The 24184-nt window shown below is 51.8% G+C and overlaps 1 long non-coding RNA gene across 6 annotated transcripts; it reads right to left on the reverse strand.

Moving 5' to 3' along the window:
• Positions 1–1328: 1328 nt before the first annotated feature.
• On the reverse strand, positions 1329–2289 carry LOC125965536 (uncharacterized). 6 transcript variants are annotated; one of them, XR_007479539.1, is made up of 3 exons: positions 2275–2289; positions 1735–1802; positions 1329–1396 (listed from the first exon to the last, which is right to left on the reverse strand). It is a non-coding gene; the product is annotated as an uncharacterized LOC125965536 (long non-coding RNA). The 6 variants fall into 6 exon arrangements; XR_007479540.1 differs by lacking the exon at positions 1735–1802 and adding an exon at positions 1803–1870; XR_007479541.1 differs by lacking the exon at positions 1735–1802 and adding an exon at positions 1871–1938.
• Between the last annotated feature and the right edge of the window lie 21895 nt (positions 2290–24184).

The following is a 24184-nucleotide window of genomic DNA, read 5'->3' on the forward strand; positions in this document are numbered from 1 at the left end:
AGACCCGACCCACCGGTGAAATGTCAGCAGGGTCTCCTGGGGCTCTGGGAGGCGCCCAAACGTCCGTCACCGTGTACTCGGTCATGGCGTCAGACCACCTGTGCTTTTATTTACTTCATACGTTCTCTCCAATCTCGTGCACTTTAAAAAAACTTCAACATGTGTGTATGTGGATCCGCACAACACACTGGAGAGCTAGTACCACTTGCTGTCACTGGAAGGTAAGCGTAAACCAAACACCAGGAACACCTACGATAGCAACCAGCTCCTGCCAAGGCCCTGGGCCGGATGCCTGCGCTCTAACAGAAGGGAGAGTAACGCGTGCTTGCTAGGTGGTAGAGACAGCCTCGAGGGAAGCTGAGCCTTTCTGAGGGATGCGACAAGTAGGATTGGAAGAGAATTCAAAGGGACCTGACGTCCTCATGACGTGATGCCTGATTCAGTGCCGGGTCTGCAGACGCGAGGCCATGGCCGGCTCTGAGCAGGAAGAAACAGTCGGCGAGTGTTACTGGGGAGACATGATCTGAGTCCCGGGGGAGATGGAGAAGCAGGTCCTTCTGAAACGGGAGAGGGTCCCAGGCAGAGCTGGAGTCGGGAGCCGGGAGACACACAGCTCGGAGGCCAGGCTCTGCCTGCCAGCGGGTGCCAGGTCTGCTCCGGCTCCGACGTCCCTCCCTGGGGGAGAATTACCCTCGGCCGGGGAGGAGGGGCCTTACCTGGGTCCCGGACGTGGAGACTAAGATGGGGAGAGAGCAGGAGAGATCCCAGGACCTCCGATCCCGGATCATGGGCTCGGAACGACCTCTCCCAGGTCCCATGTTCTTCCTGCCTTCCCACCAGCGAGGACACAGAGGGGCCACCAGGGTTGGGACGGGCAACGTGCTTCCCACCTTCCCAAGGGCAGATTGGAGGGGCTGCAGGAAGTCAGCCCAGGAAAAATTCTACATGGAGCACGACGTGCACAGCTTGAGACCAGAGGACAAGCAGCCGGTCGGCAGGCGCTCACGGGGTCACTGGGAAGATTTCAGCGTGTTCGTCTGCCACAGTGCACGGCGCCCGTGAGATACATGCGAGGGGAACAGGACAGTCTGCTCACCGGGTCCCAGCTGTCCGTCTGTTCACTGTACTCTGTGGGGCTTACAAGGGGTTTGCTCTAGTACGAAGAGGAGAGGCATTTCAAGGCAACAACTAATAGCACTCAAGATTTTCTGGGCATTCAAGAGTAAAATGGGGCTCTCAGTTAGAACCATTTACTTTAAGTCTCACTTATTTATTATTTTACTGAAGCATAATTGCCATAAAACATTGTATTGTTTTCAGGTGTACAACATAATGATTCAGCACTTGTATGCATAGCAAAGTGATCGCCCCGATAAGTCTAGTGAGCACCCGTCACCTTACATAGATGCAGAGCCATGTCAGATAGGCAATACAGCATTACTGACTACAGTCAGCACGCGTCACCTTACATAGATGCAGAGCCATGTCAGATAGGCAGTACAGCATTGCGAACTACAGTCAGCACCCGTCACCTTACAGATGCAGAGCCATGTCACATAGGCAGTACAGCATTACTAACTACAGTCAGCACCCGTCACCTTACATAGATGCAGAGCCATGTCACATAGGCAATACAGCATTACTAACTAGAGCCAGCACCCGTCACGTTACATAGATGCAGAGCCATGTCAGATAGGCAGTACAGCATTACTAACTACAGTCAGCACCCGTCACCTTACATAGATGCAGAGCCATGTCAGATAGGCAGTACAGCATTACTAACTACAGTCAGCACCCGTCACCTTACATAGATGCAGAGCCATGTCAGATAGGCAGTACAGCATTACTAACTACAGTCAGCACCCGTCACCTTACATAGATGCAGAGCCATGTCAGATAGGCAGTACAGCATTACTAACTACAGTCAGCACCCGTCACCTTACATAGATGCAGAGCCATGTCAGATAGGCAGTACAGCATTACTAACTACAGTCAGCACCCGTCACGTTACATAGATGCAGAGCCATGTCAGATAGGCAGTACAGCATTACTAACTACAGTCAGCACCCGTCACCTTACAGATGCAGAGCCATGTCAGATAGGCAATACAGCATTACTAACTACAGTCAGCACCCGTCACCTTACAGATGCAGAGCCATGTCACATAGGCAATACAGCATTACTAACTACAGTCAGCACCCGTCACCTTACATAGATGCAGAGCCATGTCACATAGGCAATACAGCATTACTAACTACAGTCAGCACCCGTCACCTTACAGATGCAGAGCCATGTCAGATAGGCAGTACAGCATTACTAACTACAGTCAGCACCCGTCACCTTACATAGATGCAGAGCCATGTCAGATAGGCAGTACAGCATTACTAACTACAGTCAGCACCCGTCACCTTACAGATGCAGAGCCATGTCAGATAGGCAATACAGCATTACTGACTACAGTCAGCACCCATCACCTTACATAGATGCAGAGCCATGTCAGATAGGCAATACAGCATTACTAACTACAGTCAGCACCCGTCACCTTACATAGATGCAGAGCCATGTCAGATAGGCAGTACAGCATTACTAACTACAGTCAGCACCCGTCACCTTACATAGATGCAGAGCCATGTCAGATAGGCAGTACAGCATTACTAACTACAGTCAGCACCCGTCACCTTACATAGATGCAGAGCCATGTCAGATAGGCAATACAGCATTACTGACTACAGTCCCCAGGCTGTACATCGCATCCCCAGCACACATTTAGTTTTTAACTGGAAGTCTGTACCTTTTGGCCACCTTCCCCCGTTTCCCCAACATCACCCCCCCCCAACCTACGTATAACCGTTCTCACAAGCATTTATTTGGGGGTAAATTCTGGCTAAGGCGTTAACACAAGAAACTGAAATAAGAGGCAAACCGTTGTAGACAAGCAGACAGAATCATCACTGACGTGCACACGTCCATCCACCGGAATTAACGGTAAATTCACCGCCGTTTAAGGGGCTTCTTTAAGCTACCCAAGTGAACAGCTTCCCTATCAGTGTAAGTAGCTAGTTATGTGCCCCCGAGCCCCCTTCACAGAAGACGATGCTCCGTCTGCGGGGAGCACAGTCAGCAGAGAGCTCCCCGGGGATGGCACTGGGGCCGAGAGCCTTCCCCACCAGGGACACATTTTCTCAAGGCAGCGCACATCCAATGACCGAGGCAGACGGGGGTCACAGCCACAGGGCCAGCCCCGCTGCCCGCTCCCTCTGCCCAGCGCTGCCGCCTGCCCCTCTCTTCCACCCGCCAGGGCATCGGTCCCAGGAGTTGGCTTCCTGGAGAACCCGACACGTGACAGGGATGCTATGGGAAAACGTCCCATTCACAATAGCAACAGAAAGCTCAAAATATCAAAGAGTAAAACTTTAAATGACTTTCATAAAGGAACTTAAGAGCAGGGGACATAGTCCTCGTTCAGGACAAAGACCGGGGAAGGCTCAGCTCACCCCTGCCTGTGCTAAATCCATGAGGGCACCGAGAGTGTTCTACAATTTAAGAGAGAAAGCAGGGTCCCCTTGCACACAGGACGGGGACTCCATGGTTCTGAACTTTGAGGAGTCTCCGGAACGCACAGAGCAGTGGGCTTGCAGGGTTCTTGCCGGAGCAGAGGAGCCCGGGGGGCCGGAGATGCCGGGGGGAGCCGAGGCGGCTGCACACAGGGTGCACGACACCCAGGAGGAGGTTACAGACTAATCCAGGAGCTCGTGTTATTAACAACCAGCCAGGCACTGTCACTAATGTCACCAGGCAGATAAGGACGATATCTCGCACACAAAACAAAGACAGAGGGCCATGGAAACGGGAGATGAAATATGTGCTCCTTCACGGGAAGGACTAGCAGACGGGGCGCATTGCAGGGCAACGCGGCACAAAGGAGTAAGAGATGGAGAGTGTGACGGGACAGTTAGGAAGTCTGATTATCTGCCCCGTAGGGATTCCCACCCAGAGGGAAGAAAAGAAGGACTAGACAGGAAGCTACGTTTTCAGAAAAGAAGACTGAGCACCCCTTGAAAAGCAGACCAACACAAAACAAACAGCAGACACGCGGTGCTGGAATCTCACTGCATCCATGACGAAGACTCACCCTAAAGCCACTGCCGAAGCGGACCGTCTGCAGTGAGAGACTCGGGCGAGAGCGCAAGTATGGAGCCAAGGATGGAGAACGGGCTCCACGTGCTGAGACGCAGGAGCCCGGCGGCCACGCTGTCCACTGACAGCGACCAGGACGCGAACAGGCCTTACAGGACGAGTTGTGGAGCCGCATCCGGGGTGACGCGAAGTCCAGGAGGGAGCCGTGGTGAGCGGGGAGAAGCGTTGGTTAAAGACAGTCCTGGGACGTGTGAGAAGAGCAGAGGGGGCAGAGTGATGCCAAGAAGATGGTCTCTGCTGGGGGAGAACCATGGCGTTGACTCAGTGAACGAGAATGGGTTAAACTTTCTATGGAAAGGTCAAGGCTGACAGGTAAACGCCAATGCCGGAAGGAGGGTGTAGCAGTAATAATACAGGACAGCCCAGTACAAGGCAGAGACCGTTTTAAAGACTCGAAGATAACGGATCAGTTCTGTTCCAGGAGGAGACACTTGAAGGTTAACAAAAGAGCAACTAGCGAAATGAAAATTTATTTACAGAGGTGTCAGCGGGCTGAAGGAGCCAGCAGGAGGGGTGAGCACCCCGGCGGGGGCCAGCCTAGACCGGCAGAGCAGGGGGAGAGGCTGCGCTCCCAGGACCCGGGCAGTGAGGCTGCAGGAGGGGAGCGGGTGGGAGGGGGCTCAGACCTGAGCTCACTCCCCTCCTGCCCTCTGGTCTCCTGGAACCCGGAGAGGGCGGGGGTCCGGGGATGCAGTCCATTGAGGCCAGCCTCTGGGGCACCAAGTGGGGCAGAAGAGAGGGGACTGGAGGTGCAAGGAGAAACTCATCGCTGAGCTGTGCATTTCACGCCGATAAAAGGAGCAACCACAGAGAAAACACGAGTGTAGCCCTCAGTATGTGCAGTAACACACTGGAAAACATATAAAGCAAAGTCACGGTAGAGCTGGGAGGAGTCATGGGACCATCCTCGTAGCTGTCACAAGCAGATCACATTGAAATGGGAGCGTCGGAAATCTTCAAGATGAGATCGAATAGGGTCAATTAAAACAGGAGAGCGGGACATTCCTAGTTAGATGGAAGTTTCCAATGATAACATTGGGTCTGGGGGCGGGGGGGGGGCTGGAGTCACTCAGAGAACGAAAGGATCTGAGAGGTTTGTAATATATTTTGGGATAAAGAATACAGATGTTAGTTAACACTAGAATTTGAGTAATGTGTGTGTGTGTGTTAACAATTTAAGGATAATGACTAGAAGAACAGAACTAAAAGGTATAACTTTCAAGGCAAAATGAACTAAATGATCCAATGAATGGCAGGATGGGAAGAAGAGTAAAAATCATAGCAAATAGAAAAAAAAAACTGGGAGGAATAAACGTAAATGGGTATTTATTTATCAAGAGGCAGAGACTCTGGAGTTGGATGAAGCCGCAGGATCAGCTATGCTGTATTTACAAGAGATGCACCTGAAGTGCAATAGAAGAGAAATGGAGAAGAGACAATAATACGAAAGACATGGAAGACAAACGCTGACAGAAACAAAGATGGAACAGAATTATGTGGGAAATATAATTGAGGGTAAAAGTGTTAAAAGAGACAAAGCAGTATACTTAATTTTGATATAAAGCACATTCCACCGAGAATAAATACCTCTATTGGTCTAAAAAAGCAGCTTCAACATATATAAATAAAACCCCGCTGTAATGAGGGATTTAACCACACACCCCTGTCAGAAAGGGGCAGATCAAGGAGAAGAGCCAGTGGGAAAGGGGGAAAGGGTCCCTTTGACGTGACTGGTCTGAGCACCTGCACGCATCTGGGGGCGGGCGTGCTGTCCAAGGTTGTCGGGGGCAAAAGCTGTGACCCTGACCCGTTTCTGAAATGGGGGAGCTGTGAGAGGGGCCCCAGCGCCAGCCCAAGTTCTCACGCGGGGCTGGGGGAGTGGCTCCTGCCTCTACCGCTGGGCTGTCTCCCCGCCGCGTGGCCCCTCGGGGAGTGACTGCGCCTCCCTGTGTGACTTCTCAGCCCCCAGCTCTGCGCTTTCTTCCTTCGGGGCATTTTAGACGTGAGAGAGCTGTGAAAGTAAATGTCTTAAGAAATAATCTTACCGTAGTGACAGCCCACGTGTGTCCCCGCGTTGTCCCCTGGCTCCCACTGATGTAGTCGGGGAGGGGCGGGTCTCACTACAACGCCTACCTCCTGGGAGTCGGCATGAGATGGGGTCATAGGTCAGGGCAGAGCCTCTTCCCAGGGCTAGGGTTGAGGGGCCTAGCAATTTTACGTTCCTAAATTTGAATGATTTTTAAGGGAGTTACCCCCAAATCGTGTAAATTCAGGTCTGACCGCTGCCTGCTAAGCACGTCACGCCCCTCTACAACTGTTGGGCTGCTCCTTGTAGGGGCTGAGGGTGGGGCAGAGACCGCTAGAGGGCCTGAGAAGTCAGTTTCTTGCTGGTCCAGCTCCATCTCCCCTACACCCCCTGGCTTCCAGCTCTGCCTCTGGCCCTGTGGGCGCCTGGAGGGGTCTGCTCCCCGCTGGAGCCCTGGAGCTGGGCTTTCTCTGCCTACAAGTCCTCCACTCCCTGACCCCTTCTCCCAGCGGTGCTGACTCTCTCTCCCCCTCCAGACCAGCTCCAAGCCCCTCCATCGTCTTTCCCTCCTCTGATAACCAGGTCAACTGCACACCCGGCCCTTCTCCTTGCTAGCACTCAACACAGCTCCGTCAGTAACTTGGTTTCTGGGATGTTAGATAATTGGATCAATCCAACCAACTTCTCTCCTACGATGGAGTCATGGGGCGATGGGTCATTTGACAGGAATGCTACACTCTCCTTCAGAGTCCCACCTGGTCCAAGCCCCACCCTCCCCATCCCCATTCCTCCACCTCCCCCGCCTGGGGAGTCTGGGCCCCTCCATCCCTAGGTGAGAGCAACAGTGCTGTGGGGATGCCCTTGCTACCTGGAGCCCCAGCACCCCAGCAGTGCCGCTGTGCTGCCCTGCAACATTTAAGGCCAATCTTTCTAGGCACAGAGCCAGAGAGGGACATCCCAGGACTGCAGGTGTCTCTGATGGGTGACGAGCAGGTTTTGTCTGCTGGGTTGGGTGGGGGATCCTGTTGCCTCAGGAGAAGGGGGTCAGTCTGCCCTGGACAGAGGGCTGCTGGTCCTTCCCTCCATCTCCCCTTTGCTCAGCGGTTAAGCCGCCATTGGTGTCCTTCCCCACATGCCCCTCACAAGGATGCCCCCTCCTTCCTTGCCCTCTTGGCTACCTGCCCAGCTCCCCTGCCCTGAAGTTGTCTTTGAAATTGGATAGGAGAGAAAAAGAGCTACAAACAAAAACTACATTCAGGGGCTCCCCTGGTGGCACAGTGGTTAAGAATATGCCTGCCAGTGCAGGGGACACGGGTTCGAGCCCTGGTCCGGAAAGATCCCACATGCCGCGGAGCAACTAAGCCCGTGTGCCACAGCTACTGAGCCTGCACTCTAGAGCCCGCATGCCACAACTACTGAAGCCCGCGTGCCTAGAGCCTGTGCTCTGTAACAAGAGAAGCCACTGCAATGAGAAGCCCGTGCACCGCAACGAAGAGTAGCCCCTGCTCGCCGCAACTAGAGAAAGCCCGTGTGCAGCAACAGAGACCCAACACAGCCCCCCCCAAGAAAAACAAAACACATTCATAGGTCTTTCATATACTTGCTATGTATACGGTGCTTTTTATTTCTCCATGTGCATTCAAGTTACTGTCTCATGTCCTTTCACTTCAGCCTGAAGGGCACCCCCCACCGCCTTAGTATTTCTTGTAGAGCAGGTCTGGCAATGAGTTCTTTGTTTTTGTTTATCTGGGCATGTGTTAATTTATTCTTTATTTTTGAAGGATAGTTTTGCTGGATATAGAATTCTTGCTAGACAGTCCTTTCTCCCTTCAGAACTTTGAATCCCTCCCCCTGCTGTCTCCAAGATTTATGTTAATCTCACTGAGGATCCCTTGTACATGCGTGATGAGTTGCATCTCTTGTGCCACTTTCAAGCTTTTGTCTTTGGTTTTGGTTTTCCGTAGTTTGATTATGATCTGTCCAGGTGTGGATCTCTTTGAATTTATCCTACTTGGAGTTTATTAAGTTTCATGGACATGGAGGTTGTTTTTCGTCAAATTTGTTAAGTTTTCCGCCGTTGTTTCTTCAAATATTCTTTCTGCTCTTTTTTGCTCTCCCCTCTCTCTGGGATCTCATTATGTCAATGACTTTTTGCATACGTAGGCACACGTGGAACCACAGCTCAGGTTACGATATAAGGTATCCACAGCCCCCAGAAGGTCCCACGTGCTCCTTTCCACCAGTCCACTCTGCCCCACTTTGAGGGCAACTTCTACTCTCACTCCTATCACTACGGTAACTTTTTCCTTGTCTTGAATATCACATAACTGAGACCATGTGGAATGAACTCCTTTATGTCTGACTTCTTTAGCTCAACGTGGTGTCTCTGAGATTCATCCTTCTTGTACCTGTAGCAATAGTACATGTATTTTTATTGTTGTATATCCTTCTATTGTATGAACATGTCACACTTTATTTATACATTTTACTGTTGGTTGATATTTCAGTTTCTGATTTTACCTTCTGTGAATAAAGTTGCTAAAAACATTCTTATACATATTTTTTGTGGACTCATACAGTCATATTTTTCAGATATAAACCCATGAGTGTAGTTTCTGGATTACAGAGTATTGGCAAACAGTTTTCTAAAGCACTAGTCAAATTTAAGGTCCCACCACCAACTTTAGAGAATTCCCATTCTTCCACGTGCTTGTCAGTACTGGATAATCAGTATTTTTGATGTGAGCCATTCCAGGAGGTGTGGAATGGTATCTTATTTTGGCTTAAATTGCATTCCCCTGATGACTAATGACGTGGAACACATTTTTGTATGTCTGCTGACCAGTTGCATATTCTCTTGGTGAAGTCAAACCTGTTTCTAAATTAGGCTACATGTCTTTCTCGTATTGATTTGTAGGAGTTCCTTGTGTATTCTGCATACATATCCTTGGCTGTATACACGTATTACAAACATAAAGAGAATGTCTTCATTCTCTTTACGGTGTCTTCTGATGAACAGTTCTTAGTTTTAATGGCGTCAAACTTATCAGTCTTTTCTTTTTCGGTTAGTAACTTTTGTGTATTACTTAAGTAATTTTTGCCTATCCCAAAGTTATAAAGTAATGCCCTATTTATTTTAACTTTTTAATTTAAACTGATTTTAGATTTACAGAAAAGTTGCAAAAATTAAGTGCAGAGAATTCACGTATACACTTCATCTAGCTTCCTCTGATTCAGTATTTTAGAGAACCACAATACCTTTATCAAAAGTAAAAATAAACATTCTTTTTTTTTTCTTTTAGAAGCTTTATTATTTTGTCTTTGAAATTAGGTCTGTGACCCATTTCAAACTAATTTTGTGTATGGTGTGACATGTGGGTTATATCTTTATTTTTAATATGGATATCCATGAGCTCCAGCACCATTTATTGAAAAGTATTTCACTTATATAGTGAATCATTGTCAACTTAGCTGAAAATCATGAATGGCTCCGTTTATGGACCTAGTTGTCTACTCCTGCATAAAACCATGCTGACTTATTTATGCTATAGCTTTATAGTAGGTCTTAAAATCTGATAGTGTTAAGTTCTCCATCTGTATTCTTGTGAAAGTTATCTTGGCTATTTCTGGCTGAATCCCACTATAAGTGTCAGAAATAGATTTTCTTTGGTGATACTGGGGGTTCACTAATCAACATAATAAATGTTAAAGATTTTTAAAACTGGAGAAATTAATCTTCAGACATAAAGATCACACCAAGTGTGTATCAGCACAAGCCACCGTGGAACGAACAAATCATAGTTATACTCCAATGACATGTCAACTATGAAAGGATGAAGGAAGAGTGCTCTTGGTTATCAGGAGAAGAGCACCACTTACGAGGAAAGAGATGCTGATAAAAATCACAGTTCTCAGCAGCAAACGTGGAAGCAAGAGGTTCATTAAACACTGTTTCCAAAGTGCTAAGACCAAATGACTCTGGACCTAGGATCCTATACCCAGCCAAACTATCAAAAGTGAGAATGAGAGAAGTTTTCACATATAAAAACTTTCCAAACTTTACCATGTACAGGTCCTTAGAGAATGAATAATAGGACAGAGCTATAGGATTATTTGAATTATATATTACGTTATAGAAATTATAGAATAAAAATGTAGAAGGAAATAAATCCAGAAAGAAATTGTGTAAGTCATAAAGCAGCAGTGAACAGAGCCATCAGTGAGAGCTATTGTTAAATGTAAATAAGTGTTGAGTTAAAAAATGATATACCAAGATCAAGCTAAGGTTCCAAACATCAATATAGGATGTTAGGGATATACAGGAAGATAATACAAAAATGGTGCTAAGAAATTTGTTTCCTTGGAGGGAGAATATGACTATTGATTTCCTAATTTAATGTAAACAAACATGAATGGATAACATTATTTATTGAAAGATAAATACTGACAGGTAGTACTGATGACTCAACAAAAGCATGTATGATAATGGTGGCATCAGAAAAAAATATAATTCAAGGCAAAAACCATTTCTGAAGAGTCAAGGGAAGTGTAGGGGTCAAGATTCCCGTGTGAAGCGTTCCGGTGGCTCACTGGAGAACGCTTAATGTTTAGCGACGAACTATTTTCAGAGGCCTGGGAGGAGGTGAGGAAACCCAGAAAGGATGACCAAGCACCCAAGGGCTACGGACAGTGGCGGGGTCCTTGCCATTTCTGGGCCTGAAGGGGCAGGAAGGGGCGGTGACATCAGTGCCCACAGAGCTACGGCTCTGAGAGAGGCCGCCTGACAAGAGCGGCAGCTTTTTGTCCAGGATGTAAAGGGTTTGAATAACTCTTATAAAAAGCTTGCCTTTATGAAACCGTCTGTATGTACGCAAGCCACAGGGGGCTGTGCCTGGAAGCACGGAAACTGGAGCCGATCACCTTGGTGCAAATTCTACACTCACGACTACTGATGCAGCCTCACCTGTGAAACGGAGTAATGGGGTCCTCGTGGGGGGAGGGGGGTATAAGAAGTGACCTCTCCTCATCACGGGGGACCCTCAGTTGCGTCCTGCGTATGTTTTCCTGTTTACTTTGGGGCTTCTCATGACCTTCTGGCATCTATATTAACCTCACACACCCCAAAATGCAGCCCCCCATTTTAAGCGATTAGATTTTCTGCACACTGCTGGTTGATGGTGCGCTCCGGCGGGTCTCACAGGAGAATGTGAGGGTCAAAAGAGTTAACACAGAGGCGCGCACGGAATCAGCTCTTGCTAAATGTTAGACGTGTTGGGGATGATCGCGCATAGGCCTACATGACTGGACCCAACAGAGCTCGGGCACCCGGAACGTCTGAATTCTTGTCCCGGCTACATAAGCTTCAGGACGGTCCAGGTTGGACCAGCCCCAGCTCCCCGATGGAGACCCACATCTCCAGCCCCCACAAGGCCCCGGAAGGTGCAGCCTCGTGCCTCTGGCTCCAACCTCCCCAAATGTGGGCTCTGCTCCCGCCTTCCTGCGGGGCTCTGGGCCTTTGCGTCTTCTGTTCCCTGCCCCAACACAGCTGAGGCCCGTCAGATTCAACGAAAAGCCACGTCCTCTGGGGATCCTCCCCGACCCCTCCATCCTAGAGGGAGGCCTTTTTCACACCCTGGTAACACCCCGCCCCCGCTCAGACTAGCCAGTAAGCCAATCTAGTTACACCTTCATTGGGGGATAAGCAGATGATCCCATCAACCCCTCCTTGAGCCTTTTGTTTACCCTCCTGTGATCACTTCCCGGGGAGGCTGCCCATTGGCCGGATCTCTGCTGCCCCCACATCCCAGACGCATTCCTATTAAAGAGAGGCCACCTGCCCTCAGATTCTGAGCGTCCACGGGCGCAGGGGCTCCAGCTGGGGCTGCAGAGCCTCGGAACCAGCACCTCTTCGGGCCATTTCAGCTGCTACTGCTAAGCGTCGAGCGTTCCAGGGACTTGGCTAGAAGGGAATAGTCCAGGAGACTCAGGTGAGTACGATGTTGCGATGGGATGGGGTGTGGATGGCGGGTCAGTTCTGTCACCTCCCCTCTCCCCCCTCCCCATCCCCTCTCTTTACTCAGCCACTAAGCAGGCCCTGAGGTCTACTCCCATTGCCCCACTTGCACCCGCCTGCCTCTGGAGCCAAGTCCTGGGAGCAGAGGACCCCCGTGCCCCGCGCCCCGCGGGGTGATTCCTCCTTGCACCGCCCACCGCAGCCTCCAGCCGGAGCTGGGGTCTTGGGGTCTGGGCCTCGGAGAAGGGGGTAGACTAAGGTGTTGCCCTGCAGATTCTGCCCTGAAGACCCCAGTCTGAAAGATTTAGCCCCAGGCCTGCCCGAAGAGCACACCTCTGTCTGGGTCATAGACGGGAGTTTGTGGGTCAGAGACGCACGCTCCACATTTCCGTAGTTGTCTCCAAATTGAACCTCCCAAGAGTAACCCGCGATGGTCCTCCAGCCACAAAACAGCACGTGTTTCTCTGCATACCCTTTAAAAATACCAGTATAGGCTTTATTCTTTACCAAATTAAGTATAGAAGTCAGAGTGCCATTCTTTATACGTTTTGATTTCTTCAGACATCCGGGTGAAGCAGGGCGCTCGAGCATGATAAATGGCCGGCGTTAACTGTGTGACCGGCCTGTAGGTGCCTCCTTCCCGTTTCCGTTGGCCGGTTTCTTTTATTTTCCCACTGTTGACCAGTAGGGACGTGTATTTAGCTCTTGTCACCATATTGGAAGTAGCCCCCCCTGCCCAGTTTTGTAGTTTTGTCCTTGGACCTCAAACATGCTAATTTTGTATTTTTATTTCTTTAACCAGATATTTACTTTCTAAATCGCCAATGTTATTTGTCTGTGTTTCTGGTCTTGGTATGAAACACAGATGGCCTCCCCCATCATGCCACTTCAGCTTTTGAGAAACTGTAGACACTTTTGGATGTTAGTTCTGTAGAGGACGCTGAGCCTGCGAGGTTCCTGTGTGCACACTTGGGTGTTTTTCTGGAAGTGAGCTTGCTTTGCATCTAGAGCCTGCCCTTGTGCAGTCATGGAGAAGGGGTCCCCCTCAACCTTTGGGGCTAGTCTCTTCCCCTCTCTCAGGGGTCTGCATGTCCTCAGGCCTCCCCTCCAGCAGCTGGTCCTGCCCACGGGTAGGATTGAGGGCATCGCCCAGGCCCTGGGAGGGTGGGCAGCTGGTCCCCATGTGGCACCTTGGCCGGGTCCGCCTCGCCCTGGTCCTTGCTGGCATCCATGACACACCAGTGCACAGTGCATTTTATGAGATATGTGATAGTGAGTGTGTGTTGTACATTTGAATAAATGATGCTGTTCTGTCAATTGTATTTATGTTTCATTCATTAGTATTATTTTAAGGCCCAGCCTCACTTGTATATGTATACAGTTCCTTCACATCTTCAGATTCGTTAGCAAAAAGGTTTTCATGCTGTTCTTTCCTACTACTTTTATTATCTTCGGTATCCCACTTCTCTTTCCTAATATTGCATGTGTTAAAAGAAGAAGAAATCTTACCATGGGTCTCTTGGTCTTACTGAACGCACTGTTCACTCATTGATTCTCTCGTGTCTTCTGAAGACTCTCCTCTTGTCTGTGAGCTTATCGTGCGTTTTGTAACATCTTACAGATGGCCCTCAGTCAGTTCATTTTTAGCATTTATTCTTTTCTAATATAATTTTTAATGCTATAAAATTTCCTCTGAATGTACCATTTGAGATGTATTCCATAGTAATAGTAAAACAACACATGCTGTTTTTATTTTTGTGTCTTTTTAAGCAGTTCTTATTAAGGAGGAAATCAAGTTAATTTCCAATGTCTTCTTATTGTTGCAGACAAACCGGAATCTTCTTTGTGGTTTTAAGAGTCTCTGTAGATCTCTCTATAATCATCCAGTTACTGTTCTGTTCACTATTGGGGTTATAATAGAGTACTAATTGAAATGAAAATATTTATATAATATAGTTTGAATGTTAAAACAGACGTTATCCACTTAGAATATTCAAGTACTAATCGTATGCGCACTACCCTGAGAACTACAGTTTCTCAAGCAGCGCTTTGCACAAGCTCTCTGAAGCAGAAGTATTTTCTTATACTGATTCTGAGAGAAGTCATTAAAAATACATTTTGAAGGGAGTAAAAAGAAAATGCTCGGTTTCTTGGTATAGTTTTGGAATTTGAAATAATCGATCGGTTAGAAGGTTGAGTTAACCTTGAGGAACCCACGTCCGTGCCCGGCATCTGAAGGTTTCAGCTCTCGACCTGGAAGCGGTTTCGTCCTAAACCGGGGACGAGCCCCGGAGACCAGCCCCGTCCGTTCCTTGCATCATCCCTCCAGGCCCCGTGCTCTGGGTGATGCTTCTTCAAAGAGGGTGCATGTGCCTCTCAGCTGAGGCTTCTCTTGGGTAGTGAAGATGCCTTCCTCTTTTTGCACTGATTGCAAGAGTCTGGACAAATCTGAGACTGCTGGGGACAGGTGCCCACGTGACTGGCCCCTAGAGGTCACGGAGGGTGGGCATGGCCTCTGGCGGCTGGGCTGCTAGGCCAGGCCTCCCACAGTGTCCCAGGGAGCAGCCCAGACCAGGTTGGGGAGCCCCGCCGTGTCGCCAGATTCCACCCCAGGCACGACAGTGCACAAGAACGGCAAATGTCACCTCCCAGCAGGGACAGGACCCTTGGTAGGCCTGCTTGGCAGGGGGGCTGAGGGCCATCCTGCTCCCTATTTGCATTTGAAGAATTGCAATGGTAGGAGTAACAGGAAGAATGGATACCCATATACCCTCCAACTAGGTGGATCGTCACTATTTTGCAGTTTTTGTTTCCTGTCTCTCCCTAGTCAGCAAATATTCTTACAAGTGATGTAACCTGTATCTCTGTTAATCTGTCCACCTATCAGTCTATCATCTCCCTATCGATCTGTTAAACGATTTCAAAGTAAATTACAGATGCCTGACACTTGCTCGTGTATCCCCATAAAATAAGGCATTTTCCTGCGTTGCTGCTGTCGTTATCATTCCTGACGGTATCAAGTGTTCAGAACATATGCAAACATTCCCAGCTGCCCTAACAGTATATTTTATACTTGGCTTTTTTTTGGGGGGGGGGGTTAGGATAGATCGTATGGTGAATTTAAAAAAAAAAAATTTATGTATTTAGGCTGCGCCTGGTCTTAGTTGCAGCATGTGGGATCTTCCTTTTAGTTGCGTCATGCGTGCGGGATCTCATTCCGTGACCGGGGACAAAACCAGGCCCCCTGCATTGGGAGCGCAGAGTCTTAGCCCCTGGACTGCCAGGGAGGTCCCAATCATACGGTGATTTGCCTGTCCTATTTGGGGAAGTGAGAGTTCCCGACCTATCACCACTTTTTCCTTGGGTTGGGGCTGTGTTCTGGGAGTGTGTGTGTTTATAAAAAGTTCTTTACGTATTCTATAGGAAAGTCTTTTGTCAGATACAAGTATTGATTAAATAGTCTTTGTGGCTTTTTAAACGGTATCTGTTGATGAGCAGAAGTTCTTAACGCTATAGAAGTCTGATTTGTCAATATATTTTTCTTTATGATTAGTGCTCTGGAAACCTGTTTAATAATTCTTTGTCTAGTTCAGAGTCACGAACACATTCTCCTAAGTTTTCTCTTGGAGTTTTATTGAGTTACCTTTCACGTTTCCAACTCAAATTAATTTTTGAAACATGCTGAGTCAGCCTTTGGCACAGCACAGAGTGCGAGTTAGTACGTTTTTGTGTACTTAAAAATTCTTCAGTTGTTTGGTATAGCACACTACATATGTCAGTTAGGGCAAGTTAGATAATCATTATGTTCACATCTATTTTTTTATGTCTCTTGTTCTATTACTTATTGAGAGAATTAAAATCTCTAATTACAATTTTGCATTTTTCTCTTTAGTTCTGTCAGTCTTCGCTTTATAGTTTAAAGATAAGTTATTAAGTGTATACAAATTTAGGATTGTTATATTGTCTGGACTATTTGTCCCCTTTATTCTTTTTTTAAAATTTATTTGTTTATTTATTTTTGGCTGCATTGTGTCTTCGTTGCTGCACGTGGACTTTCTCTAGTTGCAGCGAGCGGGGGCTACTCTTCGTTGCGGTGCGCGGGCTTCTCATGGCGGTGGCTTCTCTTGTTGCAGAGCATGGGCTCTAGGCCTGCGGGCTCAGTAGTTGTGGCACATGGGCTCAGTAGTTGTGGCTCGCGGGCTCTAGAGTGCAGGTGCAGTAGTTGTGGCGCACAGGCTTAGTTGCTCCGTGGCATCTTCCCGGACCAGGGCTTGAACCCGTGTCCCCTGCATTGGCAGGCGGACTCTTAACCACTGTGCCACCAGGGAAGCCCCAACCCTCATCTTCTTTATCCATTCATCTGTCAATGGACATTTAGGTTGTTTCTAAGTCCTGGCGACACAGAGGGGGAAGGGGAGGGTGGGACAAATTGGTAGATTAGGTTTGACATAAATACACTACCATGTGTGAAATAGAAAGCTAGTGGGAACCTGCTGTATAGCACAGGGAGTTCAGCTCGGTGCTCTGTGACGACCTAGTTGGGTGGGATGGGGGGTGGGGGGGGAGGAGGGAGGTCCAAGAGGGAGGGGATGTGGGTATGCGTATGGCTGATTCACTTTGCTGTGTGGCAGAAACTCACACAACATTGTAAAGCCATTATAGTCCAATAAAAAAATTAAAAATACATACCCTCCGTTGATTATAGCCCACTAGATGCAAGGTTTTGTATCAGTTTCCAAACCATGAAGTTTAACTTCATTCTTCCCCTTCCGCCTTACGGGCTATTGTCGTGATGTACTCTGTGTCTATGCTGTAAACTTCGTAAGACGTTGTTAATGTTTTAGTCTTCAATAGTCATTGCTTCTACATTTATCCGTACTCTCCCCTTTCCAGCGTTCTTTCCTTCCCGAATTGCCACGCCTCCAACTGGAATCATTTTCTCTTCTTTCTGTCCTGCTTTTCCTTCAGGTTCTTGTGAGTTATTCTCTCAGCTTATGTTTTCCTGAAAAATGTCTTTTTTGGTCTTTCATTTTTAAGGAGTATTTTGCTAACTTCTTGTTAGGTTGGCAGGTTTTTTTTCTGTTTGTTTGGTTTGTTTGTTGTGTTTTTAGAAAGTAAAGCATCGTTCCATTTCGCTTTTTAGTGGGCATCTAGGCCAGAAGGAAGACTACACACGTCGGACAGCTTTGAGAGCGGGGAGGATGTTCACAGGTTGGGCACCCACGCCGACGTCCTCACTGCTGTCCATTTTTATCTCATTGGAACCTGATTCCCGTGCTGGAGGATGTGGGCTGTATTAAACCAGTTCTTCAAAATGTATGGATGTTGTAAACCCAGTAAGTTTTGTCGATTTCCTCTCATGCGTACATGGTGATTGCAGAGTTCCACGGGTGTCCGTCGGATCACACCTGCTGAGTGTGTGGTTCAGCTCTTTCACATCCGTAGCTAATTTTTAGTTCGCCTGGACTGTCGTTTCCTTAGAGGCGTGTGTTGGCTGTAGCGGCTTCATCAAGTTCAGCGCTCTTCCCTGTACTCCTCTTTTTCTGGGAGTTTTAAAACTTACGAATGCGTTGAAATTTTATCAGATGCTTTTTCTGCATCTACTAAGTATCATTTTGTATTAAAATAATCGTTAAGATAGTCACTTTTTATCTTCTGTAGCCTAACAGCGAGGTGAGTTATTTCCTGTTGAATCATCCTGGCGATGCCGGGGTGAACTACATCTGCTCGTAGTTTTTATCTTGAAAGACATTCTGCAGTTCGCTTGTTCACGTGCTATTTAAGATATTTTACATACGGGGGGAAGAACCTATATGTGTTTTCTTGTGTTGACTTTACCAGTACTGAATGTAAGGTAATAATAGCTTGAAAATATTGAATCTCAAAATTTTCCTCTTTAAAAACATATTCTGGAGTGTACTTATGAGAAAGTTTGGAAAATTCATCTGTAAAGTTGTCTGTGCCCGGGACTTTTTAGTAGGAAGGGTACCGTCATTTTGCGTCTCACGTTTACTTGCATAATTTGCAGCTCATAAGTTTCTTCTGTAGTTTTGCGTGTTGCTTACATACACCTCTCGTCCTTCTTAATCCATGTTCCCAATGTTTCGTCTCTTTTTTTAAACCAATAGTGTTTTGGTTTTTTAACTTTTTTACGATTTCATTTTCTACGTTTGATGATTTTTTTTTTAATATTTATGTGTTTGGCTGCACCGCGTCTCAGCTGCGGCACATGGGATCTTCGTTGCCACGTGCGGGGTCTTCAGTTGCGGCGTGCAGGATCTAGTCCCCTGAGGGACTGAACCCGGGCCCCTGCATTGGGAGTGTGGAGTCATAAGCCCCGGACCACCAGGGAAGTCCCTATGTTCGTGGGTTTTGTCTTTGTATTCTTTTTCTTTCGTTTTCTTTCCATGGATTTTTTCCGTTGCTGTTTCTCTGACTTGCGTTGACTCGGTCTCTCTCCTCTCTCTCTGTCCCCTTTATGATAAACCTGAAGTGACGCACTGATCTGGCCGGTGCTCTGTTTGCTGTCACCTCTTCTGCAGGGTTGAGGGCTCCTCTTAGCTGGCCGGGGGTCAGCTTCCGCAGCTCAGCCCCTCCCGTGGGGCGATATCTAGATAGACATTTAGACACGCAGTTCTAAACTCTGGTTGGTCCAGTGCCAACCTTGCAGCTTTCCCACGTTCCTGTACTTTGTATCTTATTTTAAATTAGCTTTTGTTACTTCACCTGTTGTATTTTCGATGGAAGTGTCACGTATGAAGTATAATCACTAGAGTACTTGGGAATTCAGTGTCTCTCGCCATACATAGAAAATAAACTGGATGTAATGAGATAGAACACTGTGATAAAACGGGCCAGATGTCGTTGTCTCTGAAGGCCTCCCCTGCCTGGCTTTGTGAATGAGAGACATTGCAGCATGGGAGTTGGGGCCGACGGCCCGGGCCCCTGGCCGTCTCTCCGGTGTCACAGGGACGCTGGTGTGCCAGACCCCTCCAGCTGCAGAGCCTGAGCCGGCGGAGGCTGCGTCTAGGATGTTGGACGTAGCAAACCCGCTTCTGCCAGCCCCAGGCTCCCCACGTGCAGTTTCTGTTCCGTCGGGTGCACAGAGCAGAGCTGGACACGAAGCTGTGCTGCGTCCCTGGCTGAGGGACCCAGCCTGTCAGACGGCCAGGAGCCACCCCCACGCCCCTTTCCGGCGGGCTTCTGACGCGGGTTCCCCACACTCCTCTTCCATCTCCTGCCAGGGCCCACACCGTGAGACGCAGCGTGGGGACAACTCTGGGGGGTCCCGTGTCTTTCCCCCTCTGCGCTGCACCAGCGAACTGCGCCTCCCGGCTCTCCCACCTTCCTGCTCCCTGGCAGGTTCAGCGATGGGCGGCGCTGGGGAGATCAGAGGGCGGGAAAGCGGGGAGAAGCCGGCCCGTTCCCGCTCTGCCTGTCCCCCACCCCCCACCCCGGGCCCCGGCTCCCCTGTACGGCCCTGCCGAGGCCGCGTTCCGTCCCGAAGCCCCAAATCACGGGGCCCGCGGCATCCTCTCCTCCTCCTGACCCAGCCCTGAGACCACTCCTCCTGCCGGTGCCCCCCATCCCCTCAGCTTCTCAGCTCCTCCCTCACCCGAGTGACCAGCGCTCTGAGATGGGTCCCTCGGACTGTAGGTCACAGGACGTGCAGGGCCCGTCTCCTGCGGGATGGGCTGAGGGTGGCAGGATGGCATCCCTGAGGACAGGCACAGAGGCGACTTGGGAGGACGGGAGCGGGAACTCCAGAGCCCCCTGCTCTCCCCTTGGCCACTCAGCCGGTCGCCGTGCATTGCGATGTGGGGTGTCGGGGGAAAAGGTTCTGCAAGGAAGGGGCATCGGGGCACTGGGTCCGGCTGCACAGGCAGCCTCTGGAGTGTGCCCTGCTCACAGGCTGGCTCACCACCCGTCTCCGGCCCGGAGAGCACGCGGCGTCTAGGGCAGGGTGTCGGAAGGAGACCAAGCCTGGGTTTGGGCCTTAATTGGGCAGTTTGGGGGAGCATGTAAGCAGGTGGGGTTCACTCTGCATGGTTATTGCCAAAAAGCAGAGACAACTCCACAATGGGTTTCTGGGTCATCTTATCCGTACAGACGAGCCAGGATGGGTAGAGAAGCGGCAGAAACTCATTTAGCCGAGAGAAGGGCGCTGGCGTGAGCCGTCCAGGCTGAGACACACTGTGACGGGGCCTCTGTCGTGGTCTTCGAGGGACCAGGTCCGAGGCCCTGGGACGGTTTAAGTCCCGCAGAGAAGAGCTGGGAGCCAGGCCAGCCTCCGGATGGAGGTGCTGCTCCTTTTTCTTTCTCGTGAGGCACCGTGTAAGCACTTCTGAGCGTGGCCTTCCCCGGTCAAGCCCCAGAAGGCCCTGCACGGCCAGCGGGACGCAGGCTCACAGGCAGACGCCGGCAGGGATGCCGGGGCTGGAGCCGTCAGGCGCAGATGCTGCACGTGTACCCGTCGCTGTAACCTCAGGGCGGCCCTGCAGCCTGCCTGGTACTGTGACGCCCAAGTCCCGAGGCAGAGACTGAGGCACAAAGAGGCGAAGGCTGCGCTCCCCGGGCCTCCGTGCGCACGACCGTGGTGCCCCACCAGCCCCGGGCTCGGCCCTGCCCCTCCCCGCCCCAGGCTTCCCTCTTCCTGGAAGGACCCCACAGTCTTCCTGGGCTCTGTGCTCTGCACGGAGCGCCCGCCACCCGCCATGCCTTCCCCAGCTCACCTTCCCGGCGATAACGTGCCGCAGATACTCACGACAACCTGCCGACGTTAACGAGCGCCCACTTGGGGCAGAGGGATGCCGACAGGCGAGGGTGGGCCACGCGAGGAGGGACAGGCCGTCTGTCTTGCGGAGGCCACGGATGCAGGCAGGGAAGGAGTGAAGGCTGTGAGCGGGACCTGGGGCCCAAAGGTGGCCGCTCTGAGCCGGACAGCCAGGCGGAGAACCCAGTCTCACTGCCTGGCACCCGGTAGGGCTGGAGCGCCAGAGCAGCAGGCAGAGCGACCCCGACGCGGGGGCCATCGTGGCTGCCATCGGCATCTGGCCCTGTGTCCCCGGGAGCTTTGTGTGACACCAGGGGCACGTGGCCTCACCGCATCTTGTAAGAAAAGCCCCGCTGCAGAGTGGCTGCCACGCCACCACGTCTGCTCGGCTCCCCGTGAACCCAGGGCCGTGGCCAGTCGGCCTCGTGGTGGGTAGGGTGAGTTTTCAGCAGCGGGAGGGGCTCGTTCACCTGCGTGACGGGCTGAAGGCGGGGTCTCCCCGGGAAATCACTGGAGGTCTGCCGAGTGGCCAGAATATCGGGGAGATGTTTCTCCCCTTTGACCCCTAAGCCGCCTCTGTCCAGCCCTCGGCTGGGAGGTGCTGGCAGGTCAGCATCTGCCTTTATGGGAGGGGAGGCCGGGGCGGCAGGGCTGCATCTCAGCGACAGACGCGCGGGAACTGCCTTGCTTGAGAATATTCTCGTGCTGCGCTCCGGGCGCAGGGAGGGCTCTGTGCAGACCGGAGCCCTGCTCTCAGGACCCTGGTGACGCGGCGGGACCTTCGGCCAGCCGCTGCTAGTCCCCACAAAGCACCGAGCGCTGGCGGGACCTGGCTGAGGGGGGCGCAGGGCGGGGGTCCCTCGCGCTGGCTCCCTGAGGGCGCCCGGCGTTCCATCCAGAGCAGGGGACAGGCTGAGAGCTGACGGGGAAGCAGCCAGCGGAGCTCGGCCTGCCCGTCAGCCCGCCCCCAGCCGGGAGGGCCTCTCGGAGCCGGGACGGGCGCGAGGCGGCTGCTGGCCGAGCGCATCCAGGCCCCCGGGCCCCAGAGGCTGGGTGGCGGGCGGCGGGGCTGTGGCTGCATGAGGGGCCGGGCAGACTGGGGGCCGGCCTGCCCTGCCCCCGGGGCTCGACCCTGGTCCCTGAGAAGCTTCCTGTTCCTGAACCGCTTCGGGCCGTGGGGCTGGCGGTGGGGATTTTGAGAACTTGGACGTGACCCTCACCTGAGGGGCCCAGTCTGGATACGCCTCCCAGGTGGGCCGCTCGCCAGCCCCTCCCCACTGCCCCGCCGAACGCTCAGGCCCGCAGGCCTCCTGGCAGACACGACTTTGGACCAGGCTCTGGTAGGGCGCGCGGTGCCCCCAGCTGGCTGCTCACCTGTGTGTCCAGTTCTCACCTGGCGTCCCGTCCTCACCTGCAGGAAGCAGGGAGGTCACCTGCTCCGGGGAGGCCAGGTGGGGGGCTGCTGGTCTGACTCCAGGCCCTGCATCACTGCTGTGTGGCTCAGCCCCAGCACCACCTCCCCTGCCCGTGGTCCCTCAATGGTCACGGACAGGCGTCGCAGGAGGCTTAACTGGGTCGCCGTGGGCTCGGGGCCCGGACACCGCGATGCGCGTCTGTGCCGAGCTCTTCGTGGGGTTGCCGCAGCCTGGCTGGCGCAGGTAACAGGACACCACGGGGTGGACGGCGCAAGGCCTTCTGCTGAGGGGTCGATGCTTCCGGCGGCCTGACTGTGCCCTGGGGTTCCTGGGTCGTGGCCGGGACAGGCTCCGGGGGAACGTGAGGGTCGCAGCTAACTTTGATGGGCACCCATGGCGGAGCTTTTTGTGGGTCATAAAGTCAGGTGAGAAACCGAGGCCCAGGAGCGTCAGGACCTGCTCATGCACACGGCCAGGGAGCGCCAGGGCCCGGCTTGAAACCACGGTCGCCATCCCAGCCCGGGGCTCTGGGTCTGAGAGGGGATGTTTTCGTGGTCCAGGCAGGACTACGTCTTTGGCAGAAGAGCTTTCACCCTGGATTTAACGAGACTGTTTCCAGCGTATTTACTTCTACAGCTACCTTCTGTCTAGGAAAAGTGACGCTGGGTCTCCATTCCCCCAAATGCCCTAAGTCACACCTTTAAAGAGAACGTTAAGCAAACAACGTGACTGTCACCACAGGGGACACATGACCGTGGAAGGAGACCCCCAGCCCCACGATCGTGAGGTCTGTGAGCTCGTGGTCCGTGAGGAGAAGGCAGGGAGGCCGAGGGCAGGGGAGGTCGGGGAGGATGGCCTGAGCGCCGGGCCCGTGCCCTGCACCCCCAGCCAGGCATCCAGTAACTTGTATTTCAGGTTTCGGTTTCGCGGCATCGGCTGGGCCGAGGCTGGAGCTGGTCTGGAGGGCGCTGCCTTCTCCCAGGCACCCACGAGGCCAGGTGGATCCTGCACGAGCCGTGGAGCTGACCCCCGAGGCCAGACAGACGCAAACATGCCTCCCCGTGTCGATGCAACCTGGTGCGAGTCCCGCCATCCACCCGAGGGCGCGGCTCGGCACGGCGCACAGGCCGGCTGCTCTCCCGCTGGTTCCTCTCAGTGATCTTATTCCTGCTGTGGAGGCCGCAGGGCTGGGGGAAGCTGCAAAGCCCTGGCCACTCAGCATCACCTCAAGACTCCAGGGGCCCCTCTGCTGGGAGCAGCAGTGACACCACAGAGCCGCCCCTCCAAAGAGGCCAGAGCCCCTCGGGGCCGGACACTCGTGGTTCCAGGTGTGGAGTGACTTCCACCCTGAGGGACAGGACGGCACTCGGCATAGTGACGCCCCCAGGTCCAGGTTGGGGGAGGCCACATGGGAAGGGCACAGCTAGTACCTGGGCCACCACGAAGACGGCTGCCGTCCCTGGGGGCAGAGAGCCGCCATCCAGGGGTGGAGCCCGAAAAGCGGGGCAGGTAACCAGCGCAGACGGAGCAGCCCTGTCAGGAATGTGAAGGAGCCGTGTGGAAGATCCCCGCGGGGATGGGAGGGTGGGTGTCAAGGAGCAGGAACGAGCGGTGGAAGGAAAATGCCAGAGAGACGGAAGGAAAGAAGGCATGAAGACCTTGCAGGTGGAGGAGGGACCCGGGAGCTGGGGCCAGGTGAGCAGTGGGGTCAGAGGGCACGGGACGGAGTCAGGATGCTGCAGGACACATCTCGGGATCCC

The sequence above is a fragment of the Orcinus orca genome, chromosome 10 (genome assembly GCF_937001465.1).
Source record: "Orcinus orca chromosome 10, mOrcOrc1.1, whole genome shotgun sequence".
Classification (NCBI taxonomy): Eukaryota; Metazoa; Chordata; class Mammalia; order Artiodactyla; family Delphinidae; genus Orcinus; species Orcinus orca.